Consider the following 21666-nt stretch of genomic DNA (forward strand, 5'->3'; position numbering starts at 1 on the left):
CCACCTTATTGCAGAGTAGAAAGCCAGTGACTATGAAAATTTATTGTAATGTCTAGGAGAAATTTCTATTGTCTACAAGTGCTTGTCTCACGGGGGAGATATCAATACCATCAATTCCGGAGTTTTTGCAAAGAGGTTTAGAGCAGGGTTTGACGGTCAATATGCTTAAGGTTCAGGTTTCGGCGTTGGTGGCCCTGTATAATTACGATCTGGCAGGGGACCGCTGGGTTGCCAGATTTATTAGAGCAAATTCTAGGCTGAATCCTAAGCGTATGGTAGCCCTTCCCCCTTGGGATCATAACGTTGTCTTATCAGCCCTGACAGGTCCCCAGTTTAAGGCGGGCTTTGCACGTTGCGACATCGCAAGTCGATGCTGCGATGTCGCACGCGATAGTCCCCGCCCCCGTCGCAGGTACGATATCTTGTGATAGCTGGCGTAGCGAAAATTATCGCTACGCCAGCTTCACATGCACTCACCTGCCCTGCGACCGTCGCTCTGGCCGGCGACCCGCCTCCTTCCTAATGGGGTGGGTCGTGCGGCGTCATAGCGACGTCACATGGCAGGCGGCCAATAGCGGCGGAGGGGCGGAGATGAGCAGAATGTAAACATCCCGCCCACCTCCTTCCTTCCGTAGAGCCGCCGGCGGCAGGTAAGGTGAACTTCCTCGCTCCTGCGGCGTAACACACAGCGATGTGTGCTGCCGCAGGAACGAGGAACAGCATCGTACCATCGCTGCAGCAAAATTATGGAAAAGTCGGAGCTTGCAACGATGATACGATAACGATGATTTTGCGCTCGTTTATCGTATCATATAGAATTTACACAACGATGTCGAAAGTGACGCCGGATGTGCGTCACTTTCGATTTGACCCCACCGACATCGCGCGTGCGATGTTGCAACGTGCAAAGCCGCCCTAAGCCTTTAGATAAGATTTTGATTAAGTGCCGGTCTCTAAAGATGGTCCCCCTTGGCAGCCCTAAAATCGGCATACAGGGTTATTGAAATTCAGGTCCTGTCAATTGACCCTCACTCACTTTTTTGAAGACAGGGTAGTATTAAGACCTGACTCGGCGTATCTCCCTAAAGTAGTGTCTAAATTTTATACATCCCAGGAGATTGTGCTTCCATCATTTCTGTGATAGGCCAAAAAATCATGAGGAGGAGAAGTGACATTGTCTAGATGTTCAACGGTGTTTTATGCAGTACCCATCAGTCACTAGTGCTTGGAGAATAGCTAAGTCATTATTAGTCTCCTTTCAGGGTAGTCAAAAGGGGGTTAAGGTCTCAAAATCCACTCTAGCGAGGTGGATCAGGGAAGACATAACTTTGGCTTATTCAGTTAGTGGTATGGACGTATTGACAGGTCTGAAGGCTCACTCCACGAGCGTGGTGGCATCTTCATGGCCAGAAAGAGTTGAAATCTCGATTGAGCAGATCTGCAAGGCGGCTGCGTGGTAGTCATTCTCAACCTTCTACAGACATTATAGGTTAGATCTATCCTTTTCTGACCTCACTTTTAGGAGAACGGTTCTGCAGGCTGTAGTCCCTCCCTAGAGTGTTTTTCTTTTTCGCTATACTTTTCTCGTGATGCAGTCATAGGGTGAAGGAAAAATACGTAATTACTTACCGGTAATGTTTTGGGGGTTTTTTGGAACGCATGATGGTACCCTTATATTCCCTTTCTGCAGTGGGGTGTTTTTGTGTCGCCCTCGTGGAAGCAGCCGAGCTGCTCGGATCCGGGTTCGCTGTGGGTCGAGGGTTTTCGGACCCGGGGATCGTGCGGCCCTCAAATATAAAGGGAATATTTACAGGGGAATTGGTATGTAGTTTGTGATGCCACCCGTGGTGTATGGTAATTTGGGGAGTACCGCCGCCATTGGGAGTACCCGAGGTGATGAAGTGGGACAGCAAGGTGTTGTAACCCTCCACGGGTAGGGGAGGTGCCCCGGGACTCTGTGAGGGGTGCCGTGAGGTGAAGGGGTCACTCTCGTACTCACTCGGTTCATAAGCAGACACTGACAACCGGGTAAACCAAGTCTCTGGGTACCGCTGCCACTGATGGGAGCTCGTCCGGGTCCCGTCCCTAATAGTGCTGCCTGGTGATCCATGACCTGCCTCCTGGCACTTAGTTTGACTTCAACTTGATGGCCCGGTAGCATGGAACTAGCCGGGCCCCGCTCCCTACTATGACTAAGTATGGGAGCTTGCTCTCAGGGCTCACGCTTGGGATTTTCTGGACTGATTTGTATTTGGAAAGTACTATCCCCCTTGTTGCGCTAGTGCCCCGATTCTGGAGCGGGTGGGAACAGATCATAAAGGCTCCGTTCACAGGTGAATTGTCTGGTTGCCTGAAGCAACTCCCCAACCTAGGGTCCGTGTTCCCTGTCGTGCCTTCGGTCCCAGACCGGTGATAGTGCTAGGTTGCCGGTTGTCCTCCTCGACAGTTCCATGCCCCTTGCCACAATCCCCTGCGACCGGGGATCCGACTCCTCTAGGCCCAGACTACCATCTGCAACCTAGACAGTCCATCAGGAGTCACCACTCCCGACTTCCTCTCCTTCCACTCTCAGACTCAACACAGACTGACCCTGACCCCCCCCTCCCCCCAGGTGGGTGACTCTATTCCACTCAAGCCGTCCACTGGTGTGTCTGGTGGGTGTATCTAGGATTTGATTTTCTGTTGGAGGCAACACCATTTAGTTAGGGACCCAGAACCAAGAGGGAGGCGGAATACTGCACAGAAGGGCAGCTTGTGCAGTACCCTGTGACGACCTGATAGTGTCACATTTTCTTTTTGTATTCAGTTTTCACACTTGTTTTTTTTCACAAAGAAATGTTATGGTGGTGTCCATATGTTGTATTAACCTTTTCTTTTGGAGGTTCCTTCATGCTCTGTAACTGATACGAGGAGAGGTACGTCCCTCTCTTTATCCTGTAGGTTTCCTGTCCTTGAAGGGCGGATCCCTCTCTCTTGTGGTGCCGTCATGGGTTCTGAAAAAACACATTACCAGTAAGTAATTACGTATTTTGTAAAAAGTTTTTCTTGTCTTGTATATTTACTGTGTTCACCCCCAAAAAAACACAATGTGATAAACCAGACTTTTTTTTAATGCAAACTGAAAACATTACATTAACTACATTTTTAATAACATCAAGAATTAAAGGGAACCTGTCAGGTGCAATATGCACGCAGAACCACGAGCAGTTCTGGGTGCATATTTCTAATCCCTGCTTAACTATCCCAGGCTATAGTAGCTTAGATAAAGAGATCTTTAGAAAAAGTGATCCTTTATGAGATGCAAATGAGTGCAGGGACTAGGGTGTTATTTGACCCGACTAACATGCATATGCAATGGCCTGCATCTTTGACATGGACGCGTGTACTTGTCCGTTGTCAACACCTCAGACGCTAAATTTAGGGTCAGTGTGCATGACTAGAATACCCAGCACTTCCGGTCATGCGCACTATGAAGCCCGGTGTGCATGTCCTGCTTCCAGAGAGGTCTAGTGCGCATGACCAGAAGTGCAGAGACTTGTGATCATGCGCACTGAGCGTAAACCCAGAATTAGAGGCATTGACATTGGATAGGTATGTGCGTCAATGCTGATGACTCTGGCATTGAATAGCATGTTAGCACGCCTCTGTGGGTGTGCTAACATGCTAAAAAGGCAGACTAGTCGGGAGAAATAATGCCCTTGTGACTATATTCACCCAGAACGGCTTTTGTTTCTGGGTGCATATTGGACTTGAAAGGTTCCCTTTAAACAATTCTTTAACAAAGCTAATGAAACGGTAACCTGGTAACCTATATCTCACATTTACATATGAAATAAATCTTGGACTAACTCAAATATGTTTCAGAGTTTGCGGAGAGGTCAGCCCTCTGTTGACAAGGTAGTCCATTGTTTGGTCCAAACTGTTTTGCTTCAGCATGTTGGGACTGGGCTTGAAATGTGGTCACTGGTCTCCCCACCTATAGCTGGTTGCTTTGAACCAATCCATATTCTTTGTCATTTAGGTTTGGTCTCAGTAACTGATTTGGAAGTTGTGCTTTTGTTTACAAAAGTATTGTGGAAGAAATTCACAAGGTCACTTGTGGTGGGATGGGGGGGCATCTCAAAGCCATCATACAGGATGATTGAATGTTATTGGACATGTCACACAGCCTACTACCTAAGCTTGCTGCAAAAAAAAATCACATTTATCTCCAGTAGATTAATTTTTGAGGAGATTTTAAACTGACTAGTTGCGACTGTCCATAAAAAGATCCCATGGTGTCTATATTTGTTGAAACTTTTCCAGCCGATTTGTTTATACAAGCAGTAAGGTACTCCATCCACTTTGTTTCTTGTATCCGCAATTCCAGGTCCTGGAGAGTGGGGGGGGGGGTGTTGTTGTTTTCCAAAATGAGGCTAACAAACATTTCGCCGAATTCCATACGTGGAGGCACAACTCGGCTGAGTTTTTTTGAGGTCCCTAAAGGCGGGACATTGAGAAGGCAGTTAAATGGATCTAGCGCCACCTTAAACCCCAAAACTTCATGGATCAATCTATCCTCCACTCTCCAGAAGGGGGCAAGAACCTCACAATCCCATAAGATATGAGTAAGAGATCGCCTATCCCTCGTACACCTCCAACATCGGTCTGATGTGCCAGGGAAAAGCTAACCGAGCACCTCCGGGGTATGGTACCAATGCATTAAAATCTTATATTAGTTTTCCTTTCGTGTAGTGCATATAGTGGTCTTTGCCGTTCGGTCCCAAATGGTCTGCCACATCGGTCTCGATATTACCATTCCCAAATATGTCTCCCATCATGTCATATACAACTGTTGCATTTCTACATGCAAAGTTAGCATATCATATTCGTCAAAGCCCCCAGCCTACAAATGCCCTCAAACGGGCTGGGTTTGGAAAACTTAGTGTATTTAATCGTGGATATGGCCAGGTGACGTATTCGCGCATATGTATAGAAAGCCTCTTTAGGGATTCCAAATTTCTCTCGCAAAGTTGAGAAGGGTAAGATCGCATGCATGCCAGAATCTATTATATCGATATAGTGAAAAAGCCATGAATGAACCCATGAGTCAACCACCCTAATGTCAGTACTGTCCTTCAAAGCTGGGGTATATAAAAATGGCATCAATGAGGACTTGGTTGAGATGAGTGGAAAGAATTTGACGGCCATCCACCACATACGTCTGGTGAACGCCATAGGTCCCAACAGGAGTGCGTCAGGGGTACCCGAAGAGTTCATCCATAACAAAGCAGCAGGATGAACAGGGGCCAACCAGGCTCGTTCCACTTACCCACCAAGGACAGGCCAGACCATGGAATAGGCCTTAAATGTGTGGCTATGTAATTCTTCCACATGTCTGGAAAAGCTAGGCCACCCATTTTTCTAGAGGCCAACAGCACAGTCTGTGTGATTTGATGATTTTTATATGCCCACACATATTCATTTAGCCATCTCTGGAATCTCCTGATCACCAACCTAGGAATCGGTACGGAATGTGTCTCCAGTAAGTACAGACACCTTGGAAGAATCGTCATTTTGACAGAGGCCATCTTCCCAAAGAAAGATAGGTGAAGTTTATCCCATTTGGCTAGTGTCTTTCTGAGATCCTCAAAGAAAGAAGGGAAATTGTGTGTGTACAGTGTTTTTTAGGAGCCTGTTAAATATATCCAAGTATTTTAGATAGTCTTTTTTCCAAGCATATGCTGACTGTAATGCTGAAAGGGTAGATGGTTTTAAGTTTAGCAGTAGGGCTTCTGTTTTTGTAGCATTGACTTTATAACTTGATAGAGTACCATACTCAGCCAAAATAGCGTGGAGACAGGGTAGGGATATCAGAGGATTTCGCACTGTCAGGAGGACATAGTCAGCGAAAAGTGACAGCTTGTACTCTTGCCCTCCTATCAAAAACCCCTGCACATCCGGGTTTTCCCTAATTTGCGCAGCTAGAGTTTCTATACATAGAGCAAATAATAAGGGGGAGCAAAGACACCCCTGCCTGCATCTGTTATATATGGGGAAAGCTGACTATGAAGCGTGAGGGAGTTTTACCCAAGCTTCGGGGTTCGTGTACAAAGCTCAGATAGCCTGCAGGAAAGGTCCTTCGATACCGAATCTTAAGGGTAGTGAACAGAAAAGGCCATCGAATGCCTTCTCTGTGTCTAGGCTAACGAGCAGGCCTTCCTCTTTCTGACGATTCAATGCATCTATAAGATTTATCATCCACCTTATATTATCACCTGCCTGCCTATCTAATACAAGCAGCCAAGGAAAAAACACAGATGAAGGATCCAGCACGATTTTTCTTGTTAGATAAAAACATCAAAGCTTTATTTTGAATAATTAAAAATAACAACGTGAAGACTGAGGTGTTTAAGGAATCAAAATGGGAACTTAACGCGTTTCGGACTTAATTTTTAAAAACATACAGAGTCCTTAATCATAAGTCTTCACGTTTTTGTTATTTTTAATTATTCAAAATAAAGCTTTGATGTTTTTATCTAACAAGAAAAATCGTGCTGGATCCTTAATCTATATTTTTTCCTTGGTGTACATAACCCGTTGGGACTCACCGGCGGATCCAAGACACCCGTAAGGAGTAGCGGTATTGATGCAGGTGAGCTGAGAATTTTTTCTTTTTCCTATCTAATACAAAACCTACCTGATCTCCATGAATTAGCTGGGCGAGTAGCACCGACAATCTAGTGGCCAATATTCTTGCAAATATTTTTAAGTCAGCATTAAGTAGCGATAGGCACAAATTTATTGGAAACATATTTGTACAAAGTTTAATATTTATTATAAACGTACAGCCGTAAGGTTCTGCTTGTCAAGATAAACTGGAGCTCCTCATAAGCAAATTTTAGGGAACACGATGAAGAGCTACTCCGGTTGGCCTCCAGTTGTAGTTTATTGAAGCGGTATCTTATCGATTTCCAGCGCTTCCTCACATTTTTATCTGTAAGGCAAAAAAACAAAGGTTTACCCAAAAGTTCAATAAGGATAGTCAACAGCTTTATAAAAAGATTAGTTATTTCATAGAATATTTTCATGGAAATTCATTTTGACATTACCAATTTGAAACGTGAGTTTTGTGTCCGCCTCATCCCAGAGGGATAAAAGCTCCCTGAATATTTGTGTCTAGCACAAGTCTCTTATTTTGGTTACTGAACTCCACACAAGCCGAATCCCACAGTGTGTGCATAGTCTCCACCTACAATTAAATAAAATGGAACGTTTCGAAACATAATATACCCCCAAACACATGGGAAAAAGTGGATAATTAATGGATGGATGGATAGATAGGTGCATAAAAATTGCAGCTTTTATTATTGACAATGTGTGTGTTTCCCCTCCAAAAGTATTTGTGAAACAGCAGGACCCTGCGAAAGCTTGGATCCAAGTTCCCGCACTGGCACTGCCAATTGGTGATGTCACTCAATTACCGCTTGGAAATAATTCCTGGGTTGTGCTTTACAGCAGCACGATACATTGAATTTCTCACGAGCAGTAATGTGGTGACATCACCGATCATCAGAAATGTCCGAGAGTTACCTGTGGAGCCTCGTTCACGGAATGAAGCTGCATTGAGTACTAAGTCACAGATGTTGCTGGATCTCTATGGAAGAGTCGTGGGCCCTCGTATGGATTACAGTGTTTTTGAGATTAATAAAGTGGTGAAAGGTGTTTTTTGTCTTTTATTTCAAAGAAAGGATTTTTTCTCTATTTGTGTTTATTTACTTTTACTTACAGATTCGTGATAAGGGGTCATAGACACCTGCCTTCACAAATCTAGGGCTTAGTAGCAGCTGTACGCAGTTATTAACCCCTACTATTACCCAGATTGCCACCGCATCAGGGCAACCAGGAAGACCCGGGTAAAGCACTGAGCTTGTCGCATCTAATCGATGTGACATTTTTGGGTCAACTGCAGGCTGATTTTCTTATGGCTGGTGGAGGGGGGGTCAATAATCATGGCCACACCCTCTCCAGCCTGAGCATACCAGCCCCCAGCTGTGTGCTTTTACCCGATGAGCTAGCCTATATTTTTAATAACTAGCCAAGGTAAAAAGCAGACTGCTGGGACTTGTAGCTCGCTGCTGTTTGCTTTACCTGTGCTGTTTATAAAAAACAAATGGGAGTTCACGTAAAAAAAATTTTTAAAACAAATTATATGTACCCAGGTCAAATGTGTGTGTTTGTTTTTTGTTTTTTTTAATATGTATGTGTCTGTGTGTACAACATACCAGTTCTATTAACTTTTTTTCACATCAATTCTTATGCGGTGATACCACAACATTGCAATGATCTGAAACACTCTTCTTCCAATCCTAAAACTTGTAAAATGGAGGAATTTTCTCTTCCTCCTCCTCCTCCTGACGACATCATTTCCTGTGCAAAATGCATGCGTTTTTCATGAAAAAAAAAAACACCACAACAAAACTGAATGAATTAGGTACCTGCGTTTTTCCATATATTTTTTTTCATGACTTCATTGAAGTCAGCGGGTGAAAAACGCAGGAATAATTGACATGTTGCTTCTTTTCTCTTCAACAAAAACAGCAGGCAAAAAAGAAGCAACATGCGCACAGCCTTCATGAATTCTAATAGACTTTGCTGGCGAAGGAACTGCATGCTGTTTTGAGCAACAAACTGTACCCAAAAATTCAGCATGCACACCGGGTCTAACATTAATAACTTCTGTAATCTACACCTTAATATGTCAGTTTTCTCAAAGCCAAATATCAAGAAGTATCAAAAATAAAGCAGCTTTGTTTAAAATGATTAAGGCATAGCTGAAATGCTGTTTTATTTTTTGTTTTTTTTGGGGGGGGGTTTGTTTTTTTTTTTTTTTATCTTCATGGTGTTTTTCGATACTGTTGTCTGATTACTTGCAATTTTTTTACCCATGAAATGTAAAGGTCTACTATAACTATTCCTCTATCATGGCATGGTCTTTTGGATTCTTCTCCTTTTTCTGTGATTACAATACGCTGCCAAGGTTTGTTAAGAAGACCAAGATACACCCCGTAGACCTGGTGTGCTGCTTTATATTTTTTTTCTTCTGATTTCACATCGTAAATACAGAAATTCTGCAACATCACAAACTCACCAAAAGCTCATTGTTGGAATGTAGCGTAATATTGCAAAAAGCCTAAAAACTTGTTTTCTTGTAGCAAAACTGCAACTCATTTGTGTGTGATCATACCCCTATGTAATAGTATTAATTGGCCTTGTGATACTATTCTAACTTATTCAGATTGGTTTTATAGCCTTTTCTATGTGTTAAAACTGAAAGCTCCTTGTCAGGCATGCGCCATATATCTGCTAGTTTCAACACCTTCTTGATAATAGGAAGGTTATTCCAGAATGTCAGTCATTCAGCCGCCTTGGTACATCACGGCATTGTGTTACCTGATTGGTAAGTTAGCTTTACAGTACATTATCTTCTCAACACATTTCTCATTTTATTGTTTACACATTTTACAAAGCTATTACAGTACAAAAAGTATTAATTACCGTAATACAACGCAATATACATTTTTAAGACCAATTTTTAACCTTGTACTTTTCACCTTTCCTAAAAAGAGAAGCAGTTGTGTTGAAGTGAACAGGAAGAGCTGCAGACCTTGGCACAACCGCCTGTACAAACTAGCTTTATCTCTGCCCTCCAATACATCAAGAGTGGGCATTTTTCATGCCAGTTTTGATCCAAGTGTACTAAAGCAAGGCTAGGGCGCGACCCTCAAATCACATTGCTGCACTGTAACTTTGCAACTAATGATTTCCTATGGTGTTACACTGTAAAACACCAATCTTTCCAAACTTATTGGATTTTCTGTTGCTGATTGCAAGTTGCACCCAACTCACTTGCGTTCACCTTCAATGGAAGTCACATGTGACTGCGACTTCTCTGAAGCTCGGTTATTTTTATAGCAAAATCAGAACTCTAAAATCTGTGCACCAAAATAGTCTTTCGACAGCTGGTCACAAGACGCATCTTGTCTGAGAAGTACTGTCACACAACACAGCCAGTACCAGCCTAAGATGGTAAAAATTTGTTAAGTGGTGTGGGCCTCTTGTTAAATTTGGCACATCTTTCAGCTGCCATGCACCAGCGTCAGAAAGACCCTCCAGTCCAGGACTACAGAACATTTATGTTGTGATTTTTGTCACTTTTAGCGCATAATTTATAATGAATTTGCTGTCTGTGTTTGGCCATCGCCTCCCCTAAGCTCCACCCACGTTTCAAAACTCTACAGGGCAGGCATAAAATTATCAAACGTTATAATTTTGCAACATTTCAAAACAGTTTTATGATAGAATTCTGGTGAAAATCTTTGATCTGCACATCCTAACCTCTCAATAGTAAAAGCCCCAATTTATCAAACAAATTCATATGACCAGGGTATTGAAAGGGGTCTATGGCATTATTAAATGAAACTGAGTGACAATGGGATAAATGGCCACAGCAGCCTTTATTGATGACAGCATGAACATAAACAAAGATTAAAACACAATTTTTTTCCCGAGGAGATCCTGGATGCCCTCAGCTGTCTGCTTTACCATGCATGGTTACCAAAAATGGAGGAGAAGATCCCACACAATTTTTTTTAAATTTTAAATAATTTTAAAAAAAAACAGCGTGTTCACCCATATTTTTCATACCCATCCAAGGTAAAACAGATAGCTGGGGGCTGGTATTATCAGGCTGGGAAAGCCCATAGTTATTTGGCCCTTCCCAGGCTAAAAATAGCAGCCCAAAGCTGCCACAGAGCTTTGTTGGGCTCTTTCCGATTGCTATAGCAATCAGGGTAATACTGTTAACGACAGCTGGGAATTGACAGCTGGCATCACGCCCAGGGGCTATTAAAGGAGAGTAGTCTATCAGATACCCCCATTGATAACACAGGAATAAAATAATTTAATGAGTAAAGACTCCCTCACTCTCTCTTGTTTGAGAATTTCCTTTTAATTAATAAATTGGTAAAGTGCTGACGTAATCCAATTGTGTAATGTCTCAACATCCATCGATTCATATGGAGATACATTCTCAGTACGAGGCTCCATTGGTCATTCCCGGTCAGCAGCAGACCCGGGTCTACTGCTAACTGGAAATGACCTATGAGCCTTGTACTGGGAACGATCTCAGAACGAGGTCAGTGGTAGGTACAGAACAAGAGAGGGTGGGGGACTAATTATTCACCAATTGGATTAAGTTGGATCTTTGACGAATTCTTTAAATTAATAAATTGGTGAACAAGGGGAGTATGTAGGAGTCTATCCAAATAAACAATTTTTTTTTCGTGTGTGTGTGTGTGTTTTAATGCTACAATTGCCGGGTTAGTAATGGGGGTGTCTGATCGATGCCTATCTACTACTAATCTCTAGGCTTGATGCTAGCTGTCAAATCCCAACTGATATCTATCCCAAAAGTATTACCCCAATTGTCACTGCACCAGGGCAATTGGAAAAACCCAGGAAAAGCGCCAGAATTCTGGGGCAGCTGCAGGCTGCTATTTTTAGCCTGAGCAAGGCCAAATAACCCTGGGCTCGCCAAGTCTGATAATACCAGCCACCAGCTGTCTGCTTTACCTTGGCTGGTTATCAAAATAGGATGGAGTCCATGTCGTTTTTTAAAAATCATTTTATAAAAAAACAGCTTGTCATCCCCTCTATTTTTGATAACCAGCCAATGTAAAGCAGACAACTGAGGGTTGCAGCCCACAGTTGTCTGCTTTACCTGTGCTGGTTATCAAAAATAGGCTGGACCCCATGTCATTTTTTTTTATTTATTCCCCATCTACATTTGTTTGCAAGGGAATTGCCTCCATTTTGCTTCCTTTTGCAGTCCCCTAGCCCTTCCCATGACTATTTTACAGTGCAGACGTTTGGGTCCATATTGATTTAGATTGGGTTTAGGGTTCGAGTCAAGGCCGGGTTCGGATGGTCATGGTCCATATTTATGATTTATGAATCAGAAGCGTCTGAAAAGTGGTGTGTGTCTTTGTGCTCCAGGCCATAAATTTTACTGAGTAAGGTTTCTAGCATAAGGAACCCCACAGAGTGTTGTACATCATTAGTAGAGCTGTAGGGTCAAACTTCCCTGTCTCATAAGCCTGGCGTGAAAGCAACAAAAGTCACAAACTTTTGCAACTTATCAAAGCAATTTAGGTATAGTAGTGTGTAATAATAAGAATTCATGAATCAGTGTCTTCTTCTATAGTTATATTGTATAGTCTGTCCCTCATTATTTATTTTATTTATTTATTTTTCTTGGTACCAGCATTCCTTTCATTTGGCCCACATGTTTTTAAATTAACAGGAGACTGCAGAGGGATTCCATTTATTTTGCTCTTAGAGATGATGTGGAAGGTGAGATTTTTTTTTTTAACTGTTCACTTGATGTTGGTGCTCTGTGGCGGCTATTGTTGCTGCCAAGTGGTGCGTCCCGGAGCCATGACGGCTTTGCCGTGCAGCAGACATGCTGTGGAGCACCTGGGTTGCCTCCACGGCTAGTGATAATTATTCATGCCATCTGATCCAAAGTAGAAAATAGTGACATTTCAATTCACACCAGTGGTCGAATTTGTCATTTTTGGAACTACTCTGATCTTCTTTTGCTATATAATATCCGGGTTTTAGATGAAGGTCTAATATTGTTGCCCAAAATGTTACTATTTTACTCTTTGGATTATATAACATGAATAAATAATCACCTGCAACTAAATAGTATGCTGGATTCTCTTTCTTCATTATACTTACGAGGCGTGACTATAATGGGTGCAAGGGTTGCAGTCGCACCCGGAGCCTAGGGAGCCCCAAAAGTCCCTTTGGCTTATATAAAAAAGCAATGCTATTAAAGATTTGCAATTATTGGGGGCCCTGTTGGAACTTTTACATTGGGCTCATGGGCTTTAAGTTACGCCACTGCATCCAGGAGTGCCATATTTGTTAAAATATTATACATATTACTGTACAGTTATTCCTGGGATGATTGGTGGTATATGATTTGTATGATACAAAATGCAATACTTATACAGTATTACATAGATTGTAATAATTGGAAATCCCTAGTCGAATCTTCCCATCTCTCACACATACTCGGGCTGATGTCACATGATGACAGTTACCCCAATGATTTAGGTAATATGAATGGAATTCTGGATGCTTGGAGGAAACCGCAGGAATCCATACCTGGAAGGCAAAAACAGACTCAATTGAAGCAACAATTATGTAACCATTGTAGTGCCCACCATGATTTGTTTTTTTGAAGCCTCACATGACATCCATGTTGTCTGTTTTACATTCTGTGTATTTCCTGCTGGTAAATAATTGTGCAGATTACTGGACAATAATAATAAATGAAGACTCACCAGCTGGGATTTTCTTGTGTGTGCACATACAATATGCAACTTGTCCAACTTCCTCTTTCTTTTCCCCTTTCTAAATGTTGCAACTATTGGTATAAAACCGTTCACCATACAGATCTACAGAAAAAAACATTACTTGTGACTAATGTGGTGATTTTTGTTTTTGTTCTTCTGAGCACGTATTACCAGTACTGCTTTGAAACATTAGATCTGCATATAATCATCATGTATTAATCACACAGTTATTGGATTTCCCTAATATTCAGGGATATTTTATCTTTCCAGGAGCTCTATAATCTTCCCAAGGCCTCGCTCCCATCAGCGTATAAAAAATCAGTCCAATTCCCATCCCAAAAATGCGCTTTTAATATCATATTTTACTTTCCACAATACCCAGTGTAAAATTAAACATGTTAAAAAAATTCTAGGAAAAGAGCGCATACATGGATTCTTCCTATGCTTGAGAAAGGGCGCATAACCCGAAACATTGAAGTTGGAAGTAGCTGTTCCTGTGTTTGACACGTCTTAAGGCCACTTTAAATGCAACGACATCGCTAACGAGATATCGTTGGGGTCACGGAATTTGTGACGCACATCCGGCCTCGTTAACAACGTCATTGCGTGTGACACGTACGAGCGACCACCAACGAGCCAAAATACTCACCAAATCATTGATACGTCATTCTTTTCCCAAATATCGTTGCTGGTGCTGGGCGCAGGTTGTTCGTCGTTCCTGAGGTAGCACACATCGCTACGTGTGACACCCCAGGAACAACGAACAACAGCGTTCCTGCGTCCTCTGGAAACGAGGTGGGGGTGTCATTAATGCGGCTGCTCTCCGCCCCTCCGCTTCTATTGGTTGCCTGCTGTGTGATGTCGCTGTGACGCCGCACAAACTGCCCCCTTAGAAAAGAGGTTGTTCGCCGGCCACAGCGACGTCATTAGGCAGGTAAGTACGTGTGGCGCGCACTACTGATTTTGTCCGCCACGGGCAGCGATGTGCCAGTGACACAAACGACTGGGGCGGGTGCGATCGCTAGCGATATTGCTAGCGATGTCGCAGCGTGTAAAGCACCATTTAGAGTCCAGATCTGATATTGAATAATGCTTATAATTGTCTATGAAGGATTAAGGACATTTCATGTGTATATGGTAATATACAAATTCTGAAAGTACTTCTGTATTGAAAAAAAATTCTACACAGTATAAAGTGGCTATGGCATATTAATGTTTGGAATGTTTTTTGTTTTTTTTCTTCATGAAAATTAAAGCTAGTTGTCCCAATTAATAAAGCAATCTTATCTAAACATATGGATAGATGATAGAAAGATGATAAATATACAGTATAATAAATATACACACAAATTTAGTTTTTTTTTACCCTTTTACTGAAACATTTCAAGTTATAGTTATATAATGGATATGGACATAAAGTCCTAGCTTTTAGCTTTCATTTGAGGGTAGCCACATTAAAATTTGATGAAGGGTTTCGGAGTTTCAGCTCCTTTTACATGTGCCACCCTAGTTTTAAATGACCAAAAAGTAATTGTACAATAGCTCAAAGACTGTTTTTTATGAGCCGATGCAGGCAATTCCTTTGTTATTTCATTCTCAATTAAGCACATAAAAAGCCTTGAGCTTGAGGTTCGGTGCTTGCATCTTAAAGTTTTTGCTGAGAAGTAAACATGCAGTCAAAAGAACTCCCCTTGCAGGTGAAACAAGCTATCCTTCATCTGCAAAAACAGGAAAAAAAATCTGAGAAATTGCTAGAATATTAGGAGTGGCTAAAACTACAATTTGGTACATCCTGTGAAAGGAAGAATGCACTGGTGACCTCAACAATGCAAAATGTCCTGGACGACTATGGAAGACAGTGGTGGATGACTGCAGAATAATTACCATGGTGAAGAGAAACCCCTTCACAACATCCAACCAAGTGATCAAATCTCTTCAGGATGTAGGCGTATCGATATCCAAATCTACCATAACGAGAAGACTGCATGAAAGAAAATCAGAGGGTTCACTGCATGGTGCAAGCCACTCATAAGTAGAGATGAGCGAGCCTCTGAAGGCTCGAGTTCGGTTCGACGAATGGTTCAACGAACCTCTCGAGCCCCATTGAAACCAATGGCAGACAAACACATAAAAAAAAAAACACATTATAAAAGTACACATACAGTTAATAAACATTGCCATTACACTTACAGGTCCCCGCGAAACGTTCTGCACTCTGTCTCCCGCTGCTTTTCCTTCCGATAATTGCTGTGTCCTCCCGGTAACCAGCACTGATGATAGGACTTTCCGTGACGTCAAAAAAGCATGTGACCAGTGACGTGTCTATTATCTCATTGGCTACAGACTGGTCACATGGCTAGACGTCATTGCTAGGTTCTGTCATTGCATCTCTCCGGTACGCAGTGATCGTTCCAGCATCTCCATGTACCGGCGAAATGCTCTGGCACATGGTCGGCTTCCCCGTTCTGCTTCCCCGTTCTGTTATTCACCGGCTGCCGCAGCCCATCAATAACTGAGATCACCGTTGCTATAGCAACCCGCCTGTCAGCGGTGACGTCACTGCTTACAGCGTGCAGACTCTGCTCACTCACTGAGTGAATAGACTGCACGGGAAGCAGCAGCGTTCTTCCTCCCATGCAGCGCTGTCTGATGTAGCAGAGCTGCATGGGTTAAAGGAGAAAAGACAGAAAACCAAGGATCATGGAGGGCTGACAGGGAGAAATAAACATGGAGTCTCTAAGTGTGTCTGTGTATTTATTTCTATTAAAGTATTTTTTCTCTGTGTGGTGTCTTTTTTTTAACCCTTTATTGGAGATTCTTAATGGCCGGGTCAAACTTGCCTGACATTAAGAATCTCTGGCTTAATACTAGCTAGTAAAGCAAAGCTAGTATTAACTCATTATTACCCAGCAAGCCACCCGGCTTCAGGGCTGCTGGAAGAGTTGGATACAGCGCCAGATGATGGCGTTTCTAGGAAAGCGCCATTTTCTGGGGTGGCTGTGGAGTGCAATTTTCAGCAGAGGGGCCCAGAAAGCTCGGGCTAACCTGTGCTGCGGATTCCAATCCCCAGCTTCCTAGTTGTACCTGGCTGGACACAAAAATGGGGCGAAGCCCACGGTTTTTTTTTTTAATTTCATCAAATTCATGAAATAATTAAAGAAAGGGCTTTCCTATATTTTTAGTTCCCAGCCGGGTACAAATAGGCAGCTGGGGGTTGGGGGCAGCCGTACCTGCCTGCTGTACCTGGCTAGCATACAAAAATATGGCGAAGCCCACGTCATTTTTTTGGTGGGCAAAAAACTCCTGCATACAGTCCTGGATGGAGTATGCTGAGCCTTGTAGTTCTGCAGTTGCTGTCTGCTCTCCTGCATACACTAGTGAATGGAGCATGCTGAGCCTTGTAGTTCTGCAGCTGCTGTCTGCTCTCCAGACAGACAGCAGCTGCAGAACTACAAGGCTCAGCATACTCCATCCAGGACTTTTTTGCCCCCTAAAGAAATTACGTGGGCTTCGCCATGTTTTTGTATGCTAGCCAGGTACAGCAGGCAGCTACGGGCTGCCCCCAGCTGCCTATTTGTACCCGACTGGGAACCAAAAATATAGGGAAGCCCTTTTTTTTTATTTCATGAATTTCACAAAATAATTTTAAAAAAAATGACGTTGACTTTGCCCAATTTTTGAGTCCAGCCAGCTACAACTAGGCAGCTGGGGATTGGAATCCGCAGCTTAGAGTGCCCAAGCTTTCTGGGCACCCCTGCTGCCAATTGCAGTCCGCAGCCTCCCCAGAAAATGGCGCTTTCATAGAAGCCCCATCTTCTTTCGCTGTATCCAACTCTTTTAGCTGCCCTGGTGAAGGGCTCGCTGGGTAATAATGGGGTTAGGGGTAGCTGTATATTATCAACTGGCCCTAAGCTCGAAATTCATGGTGTCACGTCAATATTAGACATGGCCACCATGAATTTCTAGTACAGATAAAAAAAAAAACACAGAAAAATATTTTTATTAGAAATGAAACAACACAATTAGTGATTCCATTGAAATAAAGAACCCCCCCTCTGCAGTAATCCTGGGTCAAGGGTCCCGCGCCATCCAATCCGGATCAAATATCATCTGATCGGTTTGCTGGAAGGCAAAGCGATCAGATGATGTGTCAGGTTCAAGGGCCTGAATCACATGACAGCAGCTGATTGTATAAATGCCATTTATACAATCAGCTGATGCATCAGTGCAAAAAAAAACAAAACAAAAAACTACACACTTCTGTGCAGACTCCTGTCCGACAGCAGCAGCTGATAGTTTAGCCGGCAGGGCGGTAAAAAGCTGGCCTCAACGCTCGACTTATAGTGTCAGCCGATTCAGTCAGGTGACCGCATCAGCTGATCATCGCCAGGTCTGGGAGAGAGGGAGAGAAGAAGAGAGACTGAGTTCGGATCGGACCTGGAGGGGTATTTGCGGATTTTAAGAAAATGGTGAAAGAGGATGTGTTTTTGGCTTTTATTCCAAATAAACGATTTTTCGCTGTGTGTTTCTTTACTTTCACTTTCAGGTTGATCATGGAAGGAGTCTTGGGGAGACGATTGTCAAGATTATCCTCTCATTACCCAGATTGCCACTGCAGCGGCTGTGATTGGTTGCAGTGAGACAGAGGTCACTCATCGTGGGGGCGTGTCTGACTGCAACCAATCATGGGCACCGGTGGGCAGGGAAAGCACGGAATAACTAATTGAATAATGAAGCGGCAGCCATTTTCAAAAGAGGAAAAGACACCGCAGATTTGTGACAGCCGTACAGAGAGGCGCCCGTGATCGGTGAGTAGGAAAGAGAGAGGGATTGTGCTGGGGACACAGGACGCATGCAGACAGCAATGTGTGCACATAGCCTTACTGTGAAAGGCCACGTTTTTGGTTCTCGAACGTAACTCGAACTGCCAAACTTTTAGCAAAAAGCTCGAGTTCGTCGAACGTCTCGAACACCCCCCAAAATCACTTGAATATGAAATTGGCGAACCTCAAACCTCGCTCATCTCTACTCATAAGCCTCAAGCATAAGAAGGCTAGATTGGACTTTGCTAAAAAAACAAACTTAAAAAATCAGCACAGTTCTGGAATAGCATTCTTTGGATAGATGAAACCAAGATCAACTTCTACCAAAATGATGGAAGGAAAAAAGTATGGCAAAGGCATGGTACAGCTCATGATCTATAGCATACCACATTATCTGTAAAACACGGCAGAGGCAGTGTGAAAATGAGGGGTGCGTCTTAAAATCCGAATATAGCTTTACCTGGGGGGCCTGTCTGTGTGGCGATCGGGTGCGTTCAGGCGGCCGGGTGCCTGTGTGCGGGCGGCAGCCGAGTGCCTGTGGCTGCATGCGGGCAGCAGACGGGTGCCTGTGGCTGCATGCGGGCGCCAGCCGGGTTCTGTCGGTGATGGCTGCCTCTGTGCGGGTGGGCGGGCGGCCTGCTGGCTGCCACTCTGTGAATGCGGGTGGCTCTGCGGCAGGTTTCCCAGTGTGTCCGCGGTCCTAGTTTCAAATGATGGTGCCGGGAGTCAGCGCGTGCACAGATGAAGCTCTTGGATGAGAGCTCCATCTGTGCATGCACCGCTCCAGGCGCCATCATTTGAACCGGGACCATGGACACTGGGACACTCAGCACATCGGCCTGCTGCACCCACCACGCCTGCCGCCACGGAAGCCCTCGCACCTGCCACCACTGACCCGCCGCGGCTGCAAGCACAACCTCAGCCTCCTGTGACCCCGCTTCCCACCACTGCTGAGCCCTCTGGTAAGACAACACCAGAGTATAAGATGGACCCCATTTTTATTTTTTTTTACCTTTAGCTCTAAATTTGGGGTGCGTCTTATAATCCAATGCGTCTTATAAAGCGAAAAAATATGGTATATAGCATAGATAGCTTGAGATGTACGATTAAAAATTGGATGTCATATGGATGATCTGTGTGCCATACATTTTTTTCCTCGCACCCATTGACTTGCATTGGCGAGTCTCAGCCAATGTACGCAGCCATACACAGCATGCTGCGTTTTTTTTTCTCAGCCTGATTATAGCTGAAGAAAAACTCGCAGATGAACACTGCCTCATTGAATTACATGGGTGTGATGCAATTTTTTATCACATTATACTCACTCGTTTTATACACTAATGGGAGCGAACACTCACACAGGTGCCTTAGAAAAAGAATTACAGAATTTCGTTTTGGGTTTTTTTGTTGCTTTTTTTCTTAAGTGTTTACTAAATGAGTTATCTAATTTTAAATTTTGATAAATTGGACTTTTATGGTCTTCATAGGAGAACCAAGATGGCAGTAACCCAGGCCTTAAGACAGCCACCGACTGCCAAGGTAACCCATCAACTCTCAACCAAACCCATTGTAGGGTGTTGATGGAAACTGCACTTGAGCAGCCATTTAAATACCACTGTCAAAGATTGACAGCAGCATGTAAATGGTTGGCAGCTGTAGCTCAGCTCTAGCCATGGGTGTTAGACAAAGATTCAGGGTAATTCATTTAGCTGGCATATGTTGTGTTTGGAGCAGGCTTGGCTCCTCACACCAAGTGATGGGTGAACTTGAACTGTAAAGTTCAGGGTCCGTACCAAACACAGTGTTCATTCACGATCCTGAACACGAGCTTTCCTGTGAAGTTCATGTGACAGTTCGGGTCCAGGGACTGTAAAAACAAGTATATTATTAAAAAAAATTATGATTATACTTACAGGTCCCACGATACTTCCTGCAGACTCGCTCAGCCGCTGTCTCCCGGCTGCTTCTGCTTCCGAGTCCGATCATTAACTTCCGGGGGTATTCACTGCACTGCTGTCACTCAGCGGTCTTCGGGTGTTTTCGGCCATGTTCGTGGTGACGACAGGGTTCACCCGAGTCCATGGCTCATGGACTTGATTGAACCTTGACTGTCACTGTGCAAGTCTCATCGGTATCACCTGGCATGGCGCACAATCTCCTGACAGGAGTGGGTCGGCTGCATGCATTTCCATGCAGCTGAGGCGCTCCTGTCAGGAGAGTGCGCCATGCAGGGTGATGCAATGTGAGACTTGCACAAGTCATATGCAAGTGGAATCATACCCTCAGTGTCAGCCTGCTTCTCACTCTGTATAGACACCTGTCTGTACAGAGCGATGAAGCATAGCTGACATGGGTCTCCCAAGCTCTGTATAGATTGTCTGCACAGAGCGATGAAGCAGAGCTGACATTGATCTACCTGAGGACTACCTCGGACTAAGGATTTTTTTCATAATAAAGATGGAGTCTCTAAATGTTTTTTTTTTTGTTTTATTTCTAATAAAGTTTTTTCTATGTGTTGTGGTTTTTTTTTATTGTTTACTAGAAATTCATGGTGGCCATGTCTAATTTGACATGACACCATGAATTTCAGGCTTAGTACCAGCTGAGAATACAAAGCTGATATTAACCCCTTTATTACCCAGCATGAAACCGCCATCAGGGTCGCTGGACGAGCCAGGTAAAGTGCCTGGAAATGGCGCTAAGAAACTGCGCCATTTCCAGGGGTGGCTGCAGTTTTTAGCGTGGGGGGCCTAGAATGCTTGAGCTTTACCACGCTGAGAATCATGACGTCATGGAAAGTCTTGTAGCCAGTGGTGGTTACCCAGGGGCACAGCAATGATGGGACCCAGAAGCAGATGCGGCCGGCAGACAAAGTCTGCAGGACGTGTCGCAGGACCTGTAAGTATAATGACAATGTTTATTAGTAACTATATTCATTATTTTACAGCCCCCCCGCCCAATCAAATAACTGTAAAGTCCATGGTTCGAGGTTTGGACGCAAGTTCGCGTTATCTCCGGACACAGACTTTACAAAATGTTCGAGCAAGTCTCCCGATCCCGAACATCAGGGGGTTCGCCCATCAATACTCACACTCCAACTGGTTCCATGATGGATATACAGTGGAACCTCACTTAACAAGTAACCCACTTAACGAGAATTTCGCTTAACAAGCAAAGCTTTCTGTAAATTTGTAACTCTGTTTACGAGAAAGCTTTGCTGTAAGAGCAAAATCCTCACCGCACACACTTCCGGTTCCGTACATCCACCGCGCTCTGACCCGCACTTGCAGTCCATACAAACACACACAAGCATGCACAAAACACACACAAACAAACACGCATGCGCACACAACAGAATTATGCTCACCTTACCTTCCGTTCCATCGCCGGTCTCATGGTTCTTGTAGTTCACTGGCTCATCGCGACGAGGGAGGAAT

The 21666-nt window shown here is 43.8% G+C and overlaps 1 long non-coding RNA gene across 1 annotated transcript in view; it reads right to left on the bottom strand.

Moving 5' to 3' along the window:
- Positions 1-2906: 2906 nt before the first annotated feature.
- Positions 2907-21666, bottom strand: part of LOC142296611 (uncharacterized) — a 119027-nt gene continuing 100267 nt past the window's right edge. The window contains exons 2-4 of the long non-coding RNA XR_012751659.1: positions 13395-13508; positions 6829-6976; positions 2907-2993 (exon numbers count right to left, since the gene is read on the bottom strand). This is a non-coding gene — a long non-coding RNA (uncharacterized LOC142296611). The remainder of the gene's footprint in view (positions 2994-6828; positions 6977-13394; positions 13509-21666) is intronic.

Source organism: Anomaloglossus baeobatrachus, chromosome 3 (genome assembly GCF_048569485.1).
Source record: "Anomaloglossus baeobatrachus isolate aAnoBae1 chromosome 3, aAnoBae1.hap1, whole genome shotgun sequence".
Classification (NCBI taxonomy): Eukaryota; Metazoa; Chordata; class Amphibia; order Anura; family Aromobatidae; genus Anomaloglossus; species Anomaloglossus baeobatrachus.